At 41.7% G+C, this 7445-nt stretch overlaps 1 long non-coding RNA gene across 1 annotated transcript; it reads left to right on the forward strand.

Moving 5' to 3' along the window:
• The first annotated feature begins 1222 nt into the window (after window positions 1–1222).
• Window positions 1223–7199, forward strand: LOC138527842 (uncharacterized). The gene is made up of 3 exons (XR_011284064.1): window positions 1223–1396; window positions 2020–2170; window positions 2559–7199. It is a non-coding gene; the product is annotated as an uncharacterized lncRNA (long non-coding RNA).
• Window positions 7200–7445: the final 246 nt, after the last annotated feature.

Genomic DNA, 7445 nt, shown 5'->3' on the forward strand with positions numbered 1-7445 from the left:
ACGCGGCTCATTGCACTAGGTGCGGGTGGAAATATGTCTTTGAATCAAACTTTAAATAGTTTACGTAGCATATGAACAAGGGGGCTGCACATGGCTCCTGAGTCTTGACACCCAAACGTACCCACCAACCATCTGTGTGGCCAGAGATATTATTCACAGTAATTATACCACAAGAAAACATGTCTATGGTGGCCCTGCCAGTACATGCCAGTATCCCCATGTGCGAACATTCTCTTGTTGGCTCTGCCCTTAGTGCCAATAAACCTCTCCTGCCACAAGAAGAAAGCATGTTATTGCTGCCGCACCCCCACCACTTTGTGAGAATACTCATGTTGATGTTTCCTTATATGCCAATGAAACATGCAATGCAACAGTAAGGAACCATTTCCTTGTTTGGTTGTACGTATATATCCACCCAAAATGTAAGAACAGTCAACATGTTGACTTTGCGTTTAACATGAGTAAAACCTGCAATGCCATCGTAAGAAAACATTACTTGCTGACTGCACAAGTACCCACACCCTCCCCATGAAAGAATACATCATATTGGCCTCGCACCCATGCAAGTAAAAAATGCAGTGCCAAAGAAACAAAATGCTCAGTCTGCCCGCCCCAGTGTGCTATAAACACCCACCCCAAAATTTCCTCCATGTAATAACATTCATCAAGATTGATTTGCCCACAAATACCAGTAGAACATGTAGGAAATGTCAATGCTCCAAAGACCCTCTCCTGGGAACATCACACATTCATACCCATTCACCCACCAGCCACTCACCAATTAGCATCTAGGTAATTTTTTCATTGGAAGAGTGTAAACATTTCCCACAAATATGCTAGAGCATACAAGCATAGCAAGGGAACCCAAAACCACCAGATATGGTTCAGGTGTTGGGGGGGAGGGGTTCCCACCCCAAGAAATATTGTTGAATAATGGGTTAAAATGGTGCACAGGAGCATTTCCCAATGTATTTCTATTATGTCTTTGTCCACTTTCAAGCTGGCAGTGCCCATACATGTTCATGATGGCTGCACCTATACATACCAGTATTCGAATCAGCCTTGGAATAGGGGCTTCTTCTTTCTTTTTTGCTTTCATTCACTTGGGTTTCACTGCAGTGTATCTGTGGATTAGTATAATAAGGCCAATGCCTCTTTAAGAGCTATTCCCCGGATCCTTTGTCACGTGACCGCTTCCTGCGGTCACTTGATTAAAGGGCTTTGCTATTTCAGGAAGCAGATGCAGGAAGGAGTCTGTTTTCCGAATCTTCCAGACGTACGCGAGGGCCGTTCGATAACATTAGGACACTGATGCGACTGCTGTCTTTGATTCTGGTGACGACGAACTATGAACTGGATGGCACGCGGTGTGTACTTTCATTTTTCTGCCATTCAGGTATGGACACGGTTGCTTTCTTCTTTTCTCTTCTTGGTTTGTCTGTTTTGCCTAGGATTACGGTGCAGCACCTTAGTCCAATACCTATATGCTTCTGAATAAGAATTGCATTTAATCTCTCTGCCAGATAGTGACACGCATTAATGGCGTTACGTATTTGAAACTTTGGCACATATCCTTACATTGGTCGGTTCTTATCACACGTCCGGATCATGATTGGAGACTTATTTTATACTTCACTATTAAGTACCCCTTCAGCCGGGGGTAGTCGGATCGACATACTTTCATTTGTTTAATAGCTAGCTTGCTCACCATGAACTATATCCACCCCAGTGGGGCCCTTGTATAGCTAATTATAGGCTTGTCCTGACACATTTTGCTGTGGTACAGGCTATCAACTTTTTTGTTTTAGTGACTGATGCCATTCACACTGTGCACAATGGTCATCGATCATCATTATTGACAAGTGTCAGTAGATTAGTAACAAGCATAGTCGTGGATGGAATATAGATACACAAGCATCGAGTTGGCATAGATATATACTTATGACCCATTGATGTGATGTGCCTTTTCTAATTCCTTCTCATTTGGTTGTGTTCCAATATGTTCTCTTCTTTCTTTAGCCAGCAGCCACTTAGCTAGCAGAATTCATATAGAGTTCCTCTACAAATGAATGGAACTGCATTCTACTACGATACCACAGCCCCTGAACCAAGGGGTTTTCTCTTTCCTGTGGCCTCACCCAGGAGGAGCTGGCTTCTTCCAATTCTGAAGGTTTGGATTTCCATGTTGTCTGTTTGACTGATTAGGTGTGCTATTTCTGCTTTTTATGCATATGCCACTGGGATTGTAGTGAGTTTCCTTATTGATTTGGGCTCTCCTCTCCCGGCGACTTGTTTTGTCGGATTTATCTTGTCTATTGGGATGGAATATACTTCTACATCCCCTAACCTATTACGGTTCCTATAATATGACTCCAAATTGAGATATTACTGCATATTTTGGATTCTTGCTGAGAACCATATTGTAATAATTTGTAGTGGGTAACTGTGGGGTTGCTAGGCTATGTCAAGGATTTGTATTCTCTGTATTTTTAACTTTTGTTATATGTCTGTTTTTTCTTTTTCTTTCTCCTTTTTTTCAACTTTCTGATGCAATTTAGTGATGAATTGGATAAAGAAGGAACGCTAGGACTATTTATACACACAGAAGAAGATTCATGCTATGGAAGGACACAGGAAAGAATACCAAGATGTTCATCCATTGACTGTATAATCCGTTGCTGTTCTAATAATTTACAACCATTTTTTTCCTGTCCTGAGGAAGATCACTGTCAAGCCGTCTCTCTCTTTTTCTAAAGAGACAGACGCCCTAGACACTTTTTGAGGTTGTCGAAACTACCTATCTAGTGATACCAGTGTAGCACATGAGAACGGTGGAAGCTACACTAGGTACCGGTGGTTGACTATCTAGGTCGAAATGTTGACAAGTGCTGTAGGTTGCATTTCTATCATCTCTGCACTATCATTTCTGTCCTGCTTCCGCCCCCTGTACAGTAGATGTGGGCTTGTTCAGCATTATGTGTTATGTGGTAACACATAATGCTGAATCCCTGATAAAACAGCATAAAAACAGACAATAAATATTGAACATATACAGGTAAAGTGCATGACAGCCGAATATTCACCCTACAGTACAGGATGGGAATAACGTGTGAACAAGCCCGCATATACTGGACAGGGGGCGGAAGCAGGAAAGAAAAAGAAAGGAGAAGAGGCGCTTAGAAAAGAAAAAATGGTCCCCTAATATTAAATATGTGAACAATAAAGATAATTTGATTTTATACTATCCTTGACCTGCCTATCCCCTCACTGGGCTCTAATACTGCTGGTTACTTACTTTGCTTGATTTTTCTAGCGTTTTGCCCCGCGTAACCCCCTCCTTTTGGTTGAGTATTCCCACATTAGAACATACTCATATGTGTTTTGTGCATAATGGCAGTAATGATACCATAAGAACACCTGTCGAGTCTGAATTTGCCAATATATGGAAATACCCCACGTAAGGACATACTACTGTTAACTTTTCCATTCAAAATGCCATGCCCCAATAAGAAAATGTGTTCATACTACCTGCATCAAAATACCAGTCTAGCCCAGTAAAAAACACATATCATGTTTGGTTTCTCACAGAGGGCCAGTAAAACATGTCATGCCACACTAGGAAATGACTATACTGGCTGCATTGAAGGGCCAGTGTAGCCACTAATAACATATAGCATGCCTGCGGTATCATAAATGCCCATTACAATAAAAGTTTAGTGCACCCCTTCCCTCCTGGCCCCCACACATGTCGCCTCTACCTGCCACACCGCTCCTCCACCCCCAAAACAGTTTCTCAGCACATCATTAAAGACAAGCAAACAAACATTCATTCACCATTCAATCAATCATTTTACAAATGCACCCATTCACTCAAAGACACACAACCACCAATACATCATATACCCACTCAGTCATGCACATTAAATAATATACATATGGACCCTACTTGTACCCTCTTCATACCACCCCTCATCAGCCCCTCAGCCCAGCATTAAACACAAGCACGCACACATTCAAACCACTTACTTGCTCAGTTACACATGAAGCTATTCACCATACACTCACACATATGCACACCCAACCACCCATACATTCACTCATTCACACACATTAAATAATATACATATACACACACCCTTGCATGCATGTATATACAAACATTTACAAAAAATAAAAATGTCCTACCTTCTTCAGTGTATCCATCAATCCAAGGCACTCTGCAGGCAGGCCTTGGCTCCTTGCTTCACAAAGACAGAAACAGTTCCTGTCATGCGCAAAGCAGAGGAGCTGGAAGCCTTCATCCATGTTCTGGGGGGGGCATTAGACTTCAAAAAGAAATAATTTCTTTTTGAAGCCACTGTGATTTCAAAAACAAATTATTTATGTTATGGAAGAAAAGTAATTATTTCCATTTGAACTCTGAAGGCCCTACTAGGGCTTGGGGGTGGATGATCCCAGGGTACCCCTGAGGTGGGTAGTGGCAGTTGAGAGGGCCCCAATTCCTCTCTGCCCCTTTGTTCCAGCAAGTCTTTGGGCAGACCATATCTTTCTCAAGCCTTGCCTCAAACATCAGAAACTCGCCTGTGTCTCTCTGTTTTTCCTAGAGACAACCCGTCCCATTCAGGAGGCAAGCAGAAAAAACAATGTTAGAAACCAGAGCATGTACCCCATCTTCTGAATGGGGAAACTGAAGCCCATCAGACTGCTGGAGATAGAGACACAAAGAGAAAGAGGCAGCCCTCTAAAGACATGCGTTACCACCTTCACCATGGGTTCGTAGCGCTATATAAATGCCAAATTATTATTATTATTATTATTATTATTATTATCACTGAGAAGCAGAGAGGAGCCAGGCCGAGCGGCCTTTATATGCAGCCAAGAGGCAATTATTTAAGGGCTTCGAGAAGGTTCTGACATGCCCACGCCATGAGACAAAACCCCACTAGATCACCATGGAAAAAAGGGGAGACGTATCCACCCTCCCCTGATCAAATTAACTTAGGGGGCACCTAACACTAAACCCTATGATACGAACATTAACACGTACTGTATTGGGCCTCCATAGCCATTCCACAACAGCCCTTTGTGAGTAAAGCGGAAAGAGTTAAGTACACTATTTAGGCCTTGGGAATTTAAATACACACTCTGGTTGAGGCTTCCAGGAGATTGCCTCAAATGTCCACTGCACCATTTGCAGGTATGTAGCCCCCACACATATATCATTTCCTAATATTTTCAAAAAGTGGACAAGTTGGGTCTCGTCTTTGATCTTTATATAAAAGATGTATCTAATGTGTAATGCGAGTGCAGGCAACGAGTTAAATCCGAGCTCTAATCTGATGGCTTTAATTGGAGTATTAGGTACTAGACAAAGGGCCTCGCACCCATACAATATAGTGTGACAAAAATACATTTTGTAAAGCATTAATACTCCTTTCAGACTATATCCCGAGTAATCTCTAGTAAATGTTGCAATCATCGATGTTAATGTTACCACCTTTCTCCATTTTTCCATGATTACAATTGAGTAATCCCACTTAGCAGAACGTTATATTCCCAAATATTGAAAATTAGCAAATTTTTCAATATAATTTCCCTCAATCAGAACTCTCGGAATAGACATAATTGTATGTGAAAAATGCATCATTTTGGTTTTGTTAAAATGTATTTGTAAAGCATTCAATTCAGCGCACCTCTGCAACTCAAGGGACGATCTTTTTAGGCCCATGAGCGTCTGATCACATAACACCAAGTCGTCCGCGTATGCCATACAATGGATTCTTGCCTCCTTAAACTTGGGCAAACAGGACTGGATCTTCTCTAGCACAGATGGAAGATCAGCTATGTATATATTGAAAAGAAGCGGGGCCGACACGCAGCCCTGTTTTACTCCAATAGAGGTTTTCATGGGCTGCGTGATGGCACCACTAGAGTCCAGCCTGATTTGAGCGGCAGAGTTCTCGTAAAAACCAGGGACAGCACTTAGCAAGTTGTCTGGACAACCATACTTCTCCATTTTGGCGAACAGTTTTTCACGGACTACTGTATCAAATGCGGCCGTGAAATCGAACACAAGCGTGGCGAACCCTGTGTTTTTGTACGCTGGATGAATATATCTACCAGTCTTATGCAATAGAGTGTACTGGAGCCTGCTCTAAAGACCATTTGAAATTAGCAGTTGTTACCTTTGCATTTTTCATATAGTACTACAAACCCTCAGGCATCTGAGCGCTGCTTATTATTACGCCCGGTGTTTGGTGCTCATTTATTGACCTTGGAAGGATGAAAGGCTGAGTTTGGCCCTGCCAGGATTCAAACCTGCATCACCAGGCTCTGCCTGCACAGAGGTCAAAGCGAGCGCTCTACTTGCTGTGCTATCTGACTCTCTTAGTTCGTCCATTACGAGCCATGCAAAGATTTTGCTTGTTGTATATAGCATCAACATTAACCTATAATTCGATGGCTCAGAATGTTTATCCTTCTTAGCGAAAGGGGCAAGGAATGATCTATGCCATGACTCTGGGATACACCCACTGTTGCAAATTTTTGTATATAAAATCAAAAGTAGCATTTTTTGAAAAAGCGTTTTACCATTACACAACCCAGTTGAAAAATGCTTTGCAAATTAGCCCCCAAGTCATTTGCAAAGTTTAAACCTCTATATTCACCTACAAATATACAGAAATGTCACAATCATCACACTTTTGATACACACACCAAGGAAAAACTGGCCCACATTTGTGAATTGTGCGCCGCAAACTCTTTGAGAAGAGTCTGGAAGTTAACTTTTGGAAACATTTCTGGCAAATGTTGCCTTTTAATGGCCTTCAGGCAGTAGCAACATTTGTCAAATCTGCCAGTTGTACATTGCCATTAGTCATGAAAGAGCCCCATATTGGAACATAATTGCCCAACAGGCCAGACCGAGCTTGGTGTTCACATCTTGTTTTGCTTGTAACATTTTGTACATGGAACACAGCGTTTTCATTCATTCTCCAGAAACAGTTTGTGTCTTCTGTTGCCTATTTTTATTAAATGTTTTCATACACTTTAATTGAACTGTTAAACAATTATGTAGTACTTTAACATAATGCAACCAAGCTAACTATGCTCTTTCAATCCTGGGTGCATATCTGAAATATTAAATGTAAGCAATTGTTAAGTTTATTTCTAGGTGCATTAAACAGGTGTGACATACAGGAATGTATTATTGAATCCGACCTGTGCAGGAATAGTGCTGGATTTAACACATATGGAACAGGGTAGAAATTGTCTCCCCAGATCCTTGATCCATGGCACCAAAACCCTAGGCCTGAGTCACCAATGCACGTGCATTCAACCGCTGTGTTTAGCTCCAAGAGACTATAGTCTGACCTCAGAAGAGCTATGCTCCGGTTCACCATTTGAGTTTCCTTTGCATTGAAGCACATTAAAGTGTTATTACC

The sequence above is a fragment of the Ambystoma mexicanum genome, chromosome 7q, assembly GCF_040938575.1.
Source record: "Ambystoma mexicanum isolate Mex_15411 chromosome 7q, UKY_AmexF1_1, whole genome shotgun sequence".
Taxonomy (NCBI): domain Eukaryota; kingdom Metazoa; phylum Chordata; class Amphibia; order Caudata; family Ambystomatidae; genus Ambystoma; species Ambystoma mexicanum.